This window comes from Agelaius tricolor, unplaced genomic scaffold, assembly GCF_023055355.1.
Source record: "Agelaius tricolor isolate 1412-34295 unplaced genomic scaffold, bAgeTri1.0.p SCAF_52, whole genome shotgun sequence".
Lineage (NCBI taxonomy): Eukaryota > Metazoa > Chordata > Aves > Passeriformes > Icteridae > Agelaius > Agelaius tricolor.
The window spans coordinates 1,722,364-1,735,412 of record NW_027269312.1 but is presented as its reverse complement, the minus strand read 5'-3'; the positions used below and the strand labels follow the sequence as shown (position 1 = coordinate 1,735,412).

At 60.7% G+C, this 13,049-nt stretch overlaps 1 pseudogene; it reads right to left on the bottom strand.

Moving 5' to 3' along the window:
- The window catches only part of LOC139604549 (Fc receptor-like protein 5), a 48,063-nt pseudogene that overhangs the window by 15,774 nt on the left and 19,240 nt on the right, over nt 1-13,049 (bottom strand).

The following is a 13,049-nucleotide window of genomic DNA, read 5'->3' as shown; positions in this document are numbered from 1 at the left end:
AGAACAAGGCAGGGATTTCTGGCAGCTGGGCATCAGCCAGCCTTAAAATGGGGGTGTGTGGTGGAGTGAGCCCAGCTGAGACAGGCTGAGAGAAGTCCAGTGCTCCTTGCTCCTCTCTGCTGAGCCGGGAGCGTTTGTCTGCTTTCGGCATGGCCCTGGCTGTGTGTCAGGGGTGCTGCGTGGACACGAGACAGCCGGTCCTGTCCCGCTGGGTGCCAGCGGTGCCTGGCAGCAGCCCTGCATCCACATCAGAATGCTGGCCAAGAGAGGCCCTGGAAGCTGAGGCAGCTGATTTGAAGCTTTTGCGGAGACGCACAGGGGATGGCCAGCAGCGTTCCCTCAGGATACAGCAGTGCTGAGGGGTCTCCCCAGAGCTGCCTGATGCCCCCCAGTTCTTGTGGCAGCAGTGTCTTTCCTGTGGGATGTTCTAGCTCCCCTAAGAGTGAAGAAGGAGCGGGAGAAAGAGCTTGCCAGGCTGCTCTGGATCCTTTCCCAGCAGGCCTGCCAGAGTGGAGAAGTGCGAGCTGAGCGCAGATGTGCCCATGGAAGAGCCGTGCACAGGAAGGCTGGCTGGGAAGGATGACCCAGGAACCATAGGCCTGGCAGGCTGGCTTTGCTCCAAGCCAGGGAAGGCCTTGGAGCAGATCCTCCTGAGTGCCATCCCACAGCAGGTGCAGGGAAGCAGGGGCCCTGCTGGAGGCTGGGAAAGCTCTGTGGAGGGACGGGCAGAGCTGGGGGTCCTGGCGGGCTGTTGAGGGCTTCTCTGGGGGTGTTTGGGGGCTGGGTGTTGGGGAAGGAGTTTTCTGGAAGGTGAGAGATCTGGGCTGGAATTTGAGTCCCTTTGAAGGCAGCATCTGTGCTTTGGCACAGCTTTGGTTCTGGAGGGCAGAAAAAATCTCTGTGACTATTTCTTTTCCTGGTCCTGTTTCTCCTGCAGGGAACAAGAGGGGAGAGCTGTACTTTCTTGGCCACTTAGATATCTGTACTGGGGGAGGATTAGCCCTTTTGCCATCTACTCATTTGTTTGGGTTACTCTTGTAACGCTGAGTGGTCTTTCATTTCTTGAGAGCTTTTATTCCTTTAAGAGAATGAGGAGATAATAATCCCTTCTTGGAAAGCACTTGCCAATCAAAGAACGGCCTTCTTTTTGGCTCTGTGTAGTGTTATGTTTGGTCAAGTGACTTGCAGTGGATGATAAGGCAAAGGAGTTGCTGCTTTGAGAAGGGAAGAAACTTCCAAAGCATTCCCATTCTCATGGCTATTAATTGGAGAAGTTTGCAACTTTTGGAAGTACTTGAGTTGCTGATGTTTGGAGCAGTTGCAAGAGATCCTGTGGGGCTGCCTGAGACACCTGGGTGCAGGGATTGCTTCCAGCCTGGGCCACTTTGGCCGGGCTGGGGGTGGCCCCAGGGCAGGCGGCAGTGTGTGCAAGGGCCCTGGCTGGCACGCTGCAGCAGGGTCAGCGTTGCATGGAATTGAAGCCGGTGACCAAGGGCCCTTTGTGACACGTGGGAAATAGAAGCTTGCCCGGGTGCTCGGAACAGGTGACGGGACAGAAGGGGACAGAGCGGTGCCGTGAGGAGCCCCCGCCCAGCTCGCTCGTTCCCGTCTCAGCCGGAGCTTTTCCGCAGCGTCATTCCCGCAGCTGAGCTCGAGGCCAGCCTGCGGGACTCTGTGACTCGGAGCTTTCCCGAGGCGTCTGCCATTCCTGCGGCCAGCGCCATCAAGTCCAGACGGTGGGATTTGGTCACCTGAATGGCTTAGGAGGAGACTCCTGTCATTGTGGCAGGAGCCCTCAAGAGCAGAGTGCAGGACTTGCTGTCCTGCAGCCTTCCTGAGGCTTGTCTGTCACAGGTGCCTGGAAGGCACAAGTGCAGTTGTTGACTTGGCGATATCCTGTGGCATCTCTCTTGAAGGTGCCCTTAAGAACAGACTCTGGCATGGCAGCCAGATTGCCCGGCTTGTTGAAAGTGTTCAGGGGGGGAAAAAAAGAGAATCCCTGGAGCCGCCCCAGCACAAGAGCCTGAAGACCCGGAGCAGATCCAGACGCTGCAGGATGGTGAGTAGCAGAGCTGGGCCGCAGGGCTGATGGCTACAGCCAGCGTGGCCCCATGCCATCCCATCCCATGCCCTGGGGACATGCCCATGGACAGGATGGACAAGGGGCAGAGCAGACAGCCCGCAGTGGCCGCGCTCCATCACCTGGGTCATGCCGAGGCTCTCCATGCCTGGGGAGCGCAGGGCTGGGCTGTGTTCTCCGGCCTCTCCTGCAGCCCCTCAGCTCTGGCTGTGCTCGCTCTTTGCCAGGTGCAGCCCTGGAGAAGACACAAGAGCAGGAAGCCGGCCACGGCCGCTTGCGCAAAACCCTGAAAATACCTGCAGCCACCCCAAGCTGGGCTGGGCCTGCTGTCCCTGCTGAGCCCAGCAGCACGCTTGGAGCATGCCACGGAGCATGCCTGGCTTCCCTGCCCTTTATTCTCCTGCAGATGTTTGGGAAATTGCTGCGCATTCGACGACATAGAAAGGTGGGCCCCACAGCAGCTGAGGGCACAGCCCAGCCTGCCTCGGGGCTGACCGAGCTCCAGGCAGAGCCTGATGCCAGCCCAGATTGGGCTGAGCGCTCAGAAGACTCTGAGGCTGCAATGAACGAGGACAGGGCAAAGGCAGACAAGGCAGCAAGTGAGGATGTGGCCGTGACAAAGAGCAACACCGCCGAGACTGAGGACATCTCAAATACTGGCAGCAGGCCCACTCTCACTGGGATTCATGCTCCCACTAAGGATCTTTTGGAGGACAGTGCTGCTCCTTCTCAGGAGCAGGTAAGCAGCCTGGGGCCGGGCCTGGAGGCCTGCCAGGACGGTGTGTCCCCTCAAGCCGTGGTCCCTGGGCCCCCTCAGCCTTTGAGGCCAGCAGAGTGTGGCGGGAAGGGAAGCACTTCTTGGGGGAAGCTGGGCAAGTTGCTCCCTTGGACAGCACTCCAAATCTCCCCCATGCCTCCTCCAGGTGCCGGCCATGGTAAGAAACATCCACCAGACTCTACTGTCCCATGGCACTGTGGATGCCACGCTGCACAGCCACATTGTGAGGCTGGCTGAAGAGCACCCTGCCAACGTGGTGCTGACCCTCCTGCGCTGTGCCCCAACATGTGACAGGTGCGGGGCCCACGTGCCTGGAGAGCTCAGGGCTCAGCAGCCTTTAGGGCCCGTGGCCCTGCGCAGCCTGTGCTATGGGGTCTGCCGGACAGGCAGAGAGGTCCAGGAGCCTCGGGCCCCTCTGTTTCCCGAGCCTGCTGCCAATGCTCCCCCCTGCCCCCCAAGGCACTGGGGCTCTTTCACCTGCACTCGCACAGCTGCACAGGGCACGGTACTATGATTGAGATACCCCTGACACAGAGATCTGATCCCACAGAGCTGCTGCGAGGATATGGAGAAGCATTGGCTCGTCAGGAGTAACAATGGAGAAAGTGCTGCCAACACTGCTCCGTGTAATGGAGGATTGGCCACTGCACAGCGTATGCGCCTCTGCTGGGGACGACAGGGACGTTTTTGCCCTGGCTGTGAGTTTCTGGGCCCATGCTCAGGGCCGCCAGGTGGCCTCTGCAGTAGCTCTCAGTGCTCTCAGTGCCGGAGTCACTGGGCTGAAAGCTGGGCTAGGGGCAGGCTCAGGGGGCACCAGGCCCGCTGCTCCTCCTGCATCTGCCCTTGGGCCCTGCCCCATGGACACCTTGGCACTGAGCGCTGTCTCTGGCTGCTTCTTTTGCAGGCAGCTCTGGTGACTGTGCAGATGCCCGGGTGGCTCAAGGCCATGATCCCTTATTCTGAGCAACTCTTTCTGGCACTGCTCTTCCATATTGTCATCACTACGCAGCAGCCGCCAGCAGAGGAAGTTGATAGCTTCTGGGGAGTGTGCCAGGAGGAGCAGCGCCTTCCCATCATGCTTAACAGGTGCCAGTCCTCCTGTCCTTGCCATGCCCTTGTGGCCAGCGCCAGCGCTCCTAGTGTGACCTGGGCTTTGCTCTGCACACAGGTTTGCAGTGCAGGCCATGAAGGTTCTGCTCTGCCGACTGCGGTGTGAGCACGTGGTGATGTCTATGGAGCGCAAGTGTGCCTGGGAGACGCTGCTGTGTGCTGACAGCCAGCACTATGCCATGGCTCTGCTGGCCAGGTGAGACCCCCTTGTCCCTGCTGTCCCCGGCATTTGTGCCCTGTGCTCCAGGCAGTGCCTGTGGTCATGGGTCACAGAGACTCGTCACTGAGGGACGGCCAAGGAGGCTGAAAAAGGCTGGGATAGGAGAGTGCCCAGAAGGGGCCACCTCCCAGAGCAGCCACATCCCCTGCAGCGATGCTGGGAAAAGACCAAGCCTCTGTGAGTCAGTTCTGGGAGAGGTTTGTCCCCCACCTCAGGCTCTCGGTGCCTTTTTTCCCCCTGCCAGGGAGATGCGTTATGACTTGAGCCCACTGTGTTCCCATGTGGCATATGGCCTTCTCCTGCTGCTCAGCAGTGAAAAGCCAAGCTGGGATCTGCCCTTGCTGGCATTCTGTAGAGAGCTTTTTGGATAATTGGTTAGCTGAGAAAGGACATTCTGATGTGATACTGATGGATAAGGGTAAGAGAAACAAGCTGAGAACTGAGCAACCGGTGCCCAATTACTGACGAAGGTCACAGTGACCTTCTCTAAAACGGGAAGACGGGGGAGAAAATTGCTTGCCAGAAAATGTAGCTATCCCAAGGTAGAGAAATTAGAAGAATGTACACATAGAAGCAAAATAATTGTTAAGAGATAGAAGTAGGTGTGTTTGATCTAAGTGTGCTTTAACCAATAATGAGCTCGGCTTTTGCAATATGTATAAGCTTCATTAACACTAATATAAATATGTGTAGAGTTTCAATAAACCTCGAAATTTGCTATTCATTGCATATGGTGTGTTGCACCTCTCCCGCCGCTACGACAGCATCCCTTGTGGAGGTGAGCCTGGTGGCCAGCAGTGCCTGGCTGAGCTGCCTCGCAGCTCTCTGGCCTCTCAGAGCCACAGCTGCCTGGGCCAGTGCCCACGCCCTGTGCTGCTGCCTGGGCCTGGCCCTGTGTGGTTCTGGGCTCCCGCTGGATGGCTCCCCTGTCACTGCCCCGTGCCTTTCAGGTCCTCGAGTGCCTGCACTTGAGGAAATGTGCTGGCACTCTTGTGAAGATGATGTCAAGGTGCCTGCAGATGGAGTGCAGGGAGCGGCGGCGCCTGGCGCTCAGAGGCCTGGTGGTGCTCAGCAGGGAGCCCTGGATGGTGAGAAGGGGGCTGCGGCTGAAGCTGCACTGTGCAAAGCAGCCCCTTGGGCGTGCAGGGCTTCAGGAGCTGAGGCAGCTGCTCCCAGCTCTCCTGCCTCACCTGCCCCAGTGCTTTGGCTCAGGCCTTTGGCCTGTGGGCCCTGCAGCAGCAGCAGCAGCAGCAGCAGCAGCAGCAGCAGCAGCAGCAGCAGCAGCAGCAGCAGGGTGGGCTTGCAGTGCCAGGGCGGTGTTGGCGGTGCAGCCGTCCATGGCTTTGCAGCGCAGCCTTGTGTTCCACCCAGGCCAGGAGAATGTGCAGCCTGTCTGCGAGCCTTCTGGAGCTGCTGGCTGAGGCCGATGGAAAGGTGGTCAGCATGTCCATGCATGTGTTGACAAATGTGCTCCAGGCAGACATGCTGGTATCCAGCTCCACTGCCCCCAAGCTGGCTGAGGCACTGCTGCTGCTCTTTGACCACGTAAGGCTCTGTGTCCCCAGCTGCGGGCACTGGCTGCTGCCCAGAAACTTTGGCCAGGTGAGCGTGGAGAATTTGGTGTAAAGGCCTGATCCTCTTGCATTCCTCCAGGACAACAGCTATGTGCACGTGCTCTCCCTTGAGCTCTTCTTCAGGGTGATAGAGTCGGTAGTGGAGGAGGGAAAAAAAAACCCTTGCGAAGATTTTGAGCCAAAGCCTCCTTCCACTCTTTTTCCAGTGCCATGATGAGAAGCAGTGTGTGGCAAAGGTGAGGTTTTGTGTGATGCTGGTGGATCTTGGGGAGGGGGCTGGGCTTCCTCCTGCCCTGGCACCTCCAGGAGTGCAGCCTGGTGGAGGCCTTGGCACAGGGATGTGGGTCCTGTGCCTTGGCCCGTGGGGCCATCTGTGGGTGTCTGGTGCCCTGCAGGCCGCTCGGGAAACGCTGCTTGGTGTGGCCAAGTTCCTGAAGAGGAGGAAGCTGAAGCAGCTGGTGAAGAAGAGGCAGCTGTCAAAGTTCAGCGAGGTGCTGGTAAGGAGGGCCTGGAAGGCCCAGGCTGAGGCTGGAGAAGGCCCCTGAGGGCGGTGCTCAGGGTGCGGGGCCAGGCAGCTGTGCCCCTGGCGGCTGCTGAAGGCAGAGGCCGCGCGGGCTCTTCTCCAGGCTCCCGTGGGCCCGAGGCGGGTGCCCATGGAGCCCCGGCCCGGCGGGGCTGCGGGGCGGCACGGCGGCTCCCCGGGCAGCAGCCGTCCCTCTGCCCCCTCCCCTCGGGAGCCCTTGGCCAGCGGCTGCTGTGGCCGCGCCTCAGGGCTGTGCGGGCAGGGGAGGCCGGGGCTGGGCGTAGGCAGCGCCCGGCCCAGGGGCTGAGCCCGTGCCAACGCTTCCCTCCTGCCAAAAGTGCTCTGGAGCCCCCGGACGAGCTCTGGCAGAGTCAGCACAGAGCACCAGCTTTCCTCAACATCGCAGGGCAATTCAACATTCCCAGAGCTGCTGTACGAGGGCTGGAAAAGGAAAGAGGAGTGAAAGGATGAGGGTTGGAAGGAATTGTGGCACAAAGCCACCAGAGATGCTCCTGTGGACCCAAGACCTGCCTGAGCTCGGGTGCTGCCTTCCTCCCATTCGGGATCATGGAGAGCGGTCGCGGGTGTTGTGCAGGGCATGTGCCTGGCCCCGGGAAACTGCTACGCTGCCAGTGGGCACCGGGATCCAACCTGCTGCCTTGGCGGCTTCTGCCCACAGCCGGTGGTGGTGCCGGGACCGATTGGTGGCCGTGAGTTTGCAGAAGGAGCGATTTCCCCTCCTCCCTCGCGGCCAAGGCCGCCATGGCCCCTGAGGGGATGGAGCTGGAGCGGGTCGCCCCCTGCTGGCCGGGAGTGCTCCCTGCAGCGCCCCCTGCTGGCCGCGGTTATAACTGCCACAAAAACCAACAGCGCTGAGCGGGAGGGAAAGTTCTGGGGTTCTGGGTTTGTGTTGTTGGTTCTGTTCTGCTTTATAAATTTCCTACTAAAGAGCCCTATTACTTTTCTTACACTTTTGCCTGGAAGCCTTATCATTTTTGAAATTAAAACAAATTTTAGACATGTGTCTTCTTTCGATTCCAGGAATGTTCCTACTTTCTATGGCAGATATTTCTCATTTAAATGAGTTGCCAACTCCTGGGTTCCAGCGTGGATGAGACAGACAACCCAAGAGCAGACACGGTCAGGGAGTGTGCCACCTCATGGTCTGCCTTAGAGCCATTAGGGCCACCAAGGGCCCTCTCCCCAGGTGGCACTTCTGGTCATGTGGACACTCAGGAGCTGGCTTTGGCAGAGTGTCACACTGTCCCCAATGTGCCAAGGCTGACAGACTGATGGACAGACGGGGCCCTGTCTCACCAAAAGCAAGGCCTGACCCACCCCTGCCACATGGAGGTGTTCCAAAATGTCTCCAGACATCAAACTTTTCCTGTCTCTGACACCTCACCCTGTGCCATGGCCTGATCCTGACTGCCCTGGGACAGGGAGAGGCTCTGGAACCCCCCCAGGGCCTTTGTGACATCATGGTGTGGGGAACACAACAGAGGAGGGGTTTGGGACAGAGAATCCAGAGCCACCTGAAGGCCACTTCAGAACAAGGAAGGTCCAGGGCCCTGCCAGGTTCCCCTAGTGGAGAAAATGTGCTGGGGCAATCATCTGGGATTTGCCTCTATTTTGGGGGCTTTCCCAGGAAATCATTCGTTTTCTGATCCTTTGGACTCTGAACCTTGTTGCTGTTTCTGTTGGTTTAATTCTCTCTCATTGCTGTTTCAGCAAATTGTTCTTCTCTCAGCCCTTTGGGATGTTTGTTCCCCCACGGGGAGCAGGAGGGGCAGTTTTTAGTGGCAGCACAGACACGAGTGGGTGCCCATGGGTGGGGACCCCCAGTGCCCCCAGTTCCCCCCAGTGTCACAGCACATTCCCGTAGATGTCACCGGGTTCCCGCGGTCGCCCCTGGGGTCCCCGCAGCTCCGCGTTGGTCACCTGGGGATGCTGGAGGGTGGTGGCACGGGGGGACACCGCGAGAGACATGGGCTGGGTGGGGTGGGTGGGGTGACACTGGTGGGTGACGTGTCCCTCTGCGTGTGTCCCCCCCGTACTCACCCCCTGCCCTCTTGGTGACCACGACGTGGGTGTACAGCACCTCCCCCTGCTCTGGGGGGGCCGGGGGATCCGGGGGGGCCCTAAGGGAATAAAGGGGATGTGGGGGAGGAAATGGGAGGTCTTGGGGCGTTCGGGTAAAAGGGGAGAGTGTGGTTTGAGCCCCGCACTCACCTTTCCTGCTGCTTCCTGGCAGCTGCAAAAGAAAGAGAGGAGGAGTCACTGTGGGGTCCCAGGGCCCTGACCCCTGTCAGGATTGCTGAACCCCCATGGGATGCCCAAGCGTCCCTGAAACCCCCCAGAATCTGTGAACCTCTCCAGTGGTCCCAACCAAGTCAGCCTCAAACACCCAAACCCAGCTGGGACAAAGACCACCCAAATACCCCCAGGGCCCCTGAAAGAACCCTCAACATCCCTGCAGGACCATCCAGACACTGCCCAAACCCTACAGGACTCCCAGCCAAAGTCACATTTCTGGGGCTGTGGGTGCCGCCCTATCGCTCCCCAACTCTGGGGGCCTCTACAGCTCCCTGGGACCCCCATCCCCCATTGTCACCCACCCAGGCGGTGCCACCTGTGCCAGGCAACAATGACACCCACGAGCAGGACCAGGAACAAAAGAGCCGCACTGACCCCTGCAGCCACTGCAAGAAAAAGAGGGGGACACATCAGGGTCACCCATCACCCCCGGGGTCTTGCATCCCTGAGTAACCCTGTGTGAATCCACCTGTGACCCTGTGTTTCTCTGTGTCCTACGCTGTCGCCTCCAGGGCCAGCTCAGGGCTGAGTGCCCGGAACACACGGTGCCCGTCCTGTCCCAGCTGATTGGTGGCCATGCACTGGTAGGTGCCCGAATGTCCCACATCGATGTCCCTGAGCTCCAGGAGGGGACCCTGAGCCACCTCCTTCCCGTTGTGCAGCCAGATGAAGGTGACAGGGGCTGAGCCCACCTGCACTGAGCAGTGCAGGGTCACAGGGTCACCTGCACGCACCTGGTGTGATGGGGGGCTGGGGATGATGGTGGCATTGGCCACAGGCACTGTGGGGACATAAAGAAGGCTGGCACTGGGTGAGGTGGGATGGGGGTGCTGCGGTTGGGTCACCCCCAGCCCGAGGGTCCCACTCACCCAGGACGGTGACATTCATGGGGTCACTCTCGGCCACGCTGTCCCCATTGCTGACCCGGCACCGGTACTGGCCGCTGTCATTGTCCCCAACGTGGTGCAGCTCCAGGTGGGGGCCGGTGCCCAGCAGTGCCCCCGAGCCCTTCCAGTGCCAGGAGAAGGACAGGGGACCTGTCCCTGCAGCCACCATGCAGCTCAGCACCAGGCGGTCCCTGAGTGCCACCTGTCCCCTGGGGGGCTGTGCTGACAGGGACACCCCCGAGAGCGGGACCCCTGTGGGAGGGGGTGACAGAAGGGGACAGTGAGGGACCTGGGGGGTAAGGGAGGGGAAGAGGGATCCCAGTGAGGGAAAGGCTGCGAAGAGACTGGGGGGTCTTGAAAGGGACTCCAAGGAAGGATGGGGGGTCAGGGAAGGGACACCTGGTGAGGGAGGGGGCTGAATCCAGGGAGGGTACAGGGACCCAAGGGAGGGGATGGTGAGACCTGGGGAATGTGATGGGACTTCAGAGAGGGGGGAGGGGACCTAGGGAGGGGTGAAGGGACCCAGTGAGGGATGGGGTCTCCTGGCACTGATGGAGGTCCCCAGACAGTAATGGGGGACCCGAGCAGACCATGAGGGCTCCCCGTGCCCATCCCCGCACTCACTGTGCACCGTGACATGGAGCCGGGCTCTGCTATTCTGCACGACCCCCCTTCAGAGCGCACCTGGCAGCTGTAGTTCCCCGAGTGGGAGACCCCCAGGGCAGGCACCAGCAGCTGCAGGGACCCCTGCAGGCCCCCCACCACCTGCCCGTCCCGGTAGAACACGTGCAGGAGGGGGGCTCAGGGCTGCAGGGGGCTGGGGGTGCTGAGGCAGCTGAGAGTCAGGGGGGACCCCAGGGTGGGCTTGGGGGGACCCTCCAGCACCAGCACCGAGAAGAGCTCAGGGAAGGAGAGGGGAGGTGAGGACTGTGACTCTGAGTCTGCTGGGAAGGGGCTTTGGAGGTGTCAGGAGATCAGAATTCCAACTGTGGGGGTGCTCACCGTGCACTGTCACTGGCACTGCTGCTGACCATGAATGAAAGGCCCTCACCAAGCCGCTGCAGCTGTAGTGACCGCTGTGGTGCAGCTGCAGAGGGGACAGGGACAGCTCAGTTCCCCTGAGGGACCCCCACAGATCCTTCTCCTCCCGGTAAAATCGCACCCTGGTGTCTGGGTTGTCCTGCCAGCCCCGGCAGCGCAGTGTCACTGTGTCCCCCTCCAGCAGTGCCCGTGCTGGCACCTGCAGCCCCAGCTCATCTGTGGGACAGGAGGGTCCCATCTCACTGAGAGGCTTGAGACAGGTGCAAGGAGGGTCCCCATGGCACTGGGGACATGTGGGTGCACTGGGATGAACTGGGATGTTCCTGTGTGCAGGGCACCACACAAGGGGTGTGAGGCCACCCACAGAGTGGAGCTCACCCAGATCTATCAGCGGCCACCCAGATGATTTAAGATCCCCACTCACCATCTAAGACCCTAACGGGGGGGCTGTGCCCACTGCCAGGTCTGTCACACGTGTAGGTGCCACTCTCAGTGACACTCAGGTGGTCGAGTCCCTGCTGCTCCCAGCGCTGCCCATCCTTGTACCAAGTTGTGGCACCGGCGTTCCCCAAGCCCTGGCAGGTCAGTGTCACCCGGTCCCACAGCACCGCCGGCCTCCAGGGGGCTCCACCAGGAGCTGGGTGGTCTGGGCACCTGTGGGTGACAGGGGACACCAGCCTGCCAGGGCCAGTGTGGGGCTGGGGACAGTGGGGTGGGGCCATGGCATCCCCTGAGGACTCACCAGCGAGGCCGAGGGTCTGGGCTGGAAGGGAGAAGGGACAGGGCTGGGTGGGGGTGGCACCATGGGGACAGAGGCACCGGGGGCACAGGGTGTGGGAGATGTCCCCAAACTGTCCCCGTAGGGGACAGCAGTACATTCCTGTCCCCCTTCCTCTATCCCCACAGCCACCCCATGGCTCTGGTGACCTCATGCTCTGGCTCTGCTTGCATTGGAGACCTCAGGGGACCCTGCAGCCCCCCTGTGCCCCCTCCCCTCACCATCCCCAGGGTGTCAGGGCCGTGCCCGGGGCACTCACCCCACAGGAGCAGCGCCACCTTCCCGGCCATCCCGGTGTCCCCAGCCATGTGCACTGGCTGTCACTCGCTGCCATGGCCACCGCTCCCCTGGCTGGCGGCTCTTGGGATGAAGGGGAAGGAAGTGAGGTCACGTCCATCCCCATGTGTAGGTGGCCCTTGGTGGGGGCAGGGTGGCCACAAACTGGGGACAGCCTGGGGACAAGGCTGGGTGGGACAAGGTGGGACATGGAGTTCCCAGGAGGGGGGGGCTCAATGGGTTTGGGGAGCCAGGGATGGGTGTCCAGGAGAATGGGGGGTCCCAGGGATGGGGTCCCTGAACAATGGGGGTCCTGAAGAGGTGGAGTCACCTAGGATTGGGGTGGGGGGCATGGAAATCCCTCTCCCCCAGGGCTGGGGAGACTCAGGGATAGGAATCCTAATGGAACGTGGGCTCCAGGGATTTGGAGTCATGGGATGGGGGTTCTTTGGATGTGGATGATGGGAGAATGGGGGAGCTGAGAGGATGAAGGTCCTGGGGGATGGGAGATTTCAGGGCGTGGAATGAACAGGACAGGGTTCCTTGGGAATGGGTTCCTGGGCCATTGAGATCGTGGGGAATGTCAGTACAGGGATGGGGCTCCCAGGCAATGTGGGACATATGGAATGGGGGTGCCATGGTTGGGTTCCCAGGGGAACGGAGGTGCCAGGGATGGGCAGTGGCTTGATGGACACAGGGATCTCAGCTCCTTCCCTGGGTGCCTCAGATTTTGGTGTGACCCAGGGCCCAGCACTGCCCCCCCTGGGGTGCTCATTTCCTGTGCAGGCATCACATGGGGGTCCTGGGTAGCTCTGCCTCTGTGCCCTCCCCTGCCCTTGACTTTTTCCTCTCTTTATTTCTCTTTTTTCCTTATTTTCCTCACTTTTGTGCCAGGTGCCCTCTGCCCCCGTTCCTGGCTCAGCAATCCCGGGGAGCACCTGAGCAAGAATGGATTGGGGGGAGCCAGGGGAGGAGAAAAATGGGGAGCAGGGGGTGCAGGGAAGGGTTGGGAGGCTGTGGGGGATGGAGGTGTTGGGCTGTGCCCCCTCAACACTTTCACTTTCTTTTTCCTGGGCAAGAAGGAAGAGGCCGTTTGTGCTGAGAGTCAGATGGGAAAGGGGGGGGGTTCTGTCCTGGGGGGGCACATCCAGAGGCTCCTGTCCTGGGGGGATCCTGTCCCAGGGGGGTGACACATCCTGGCATGGGGGGTCCTGTCCCAGGGTGTGGCAGTTCCAGAAATGTCCCTGCACATTCCTGGCCGGGTGCCTGTCCCAGGGGTGGCACATCCTGGGGACCCCTGTCAATGCAAGGCTGGGGCCCAGCCATGGCCCAGCCCCACTGCACAGGGATGGCCATTGCCCAGCCCTGCTCTGCCCAGCCCCAGGTGGCAGCCAGCACCTGAGGGTCCCCCCTGCCCCCTTGGCTTTGATTCTGGCAGCTTTAGAGCTGCTGCAGAGGTGAGAATT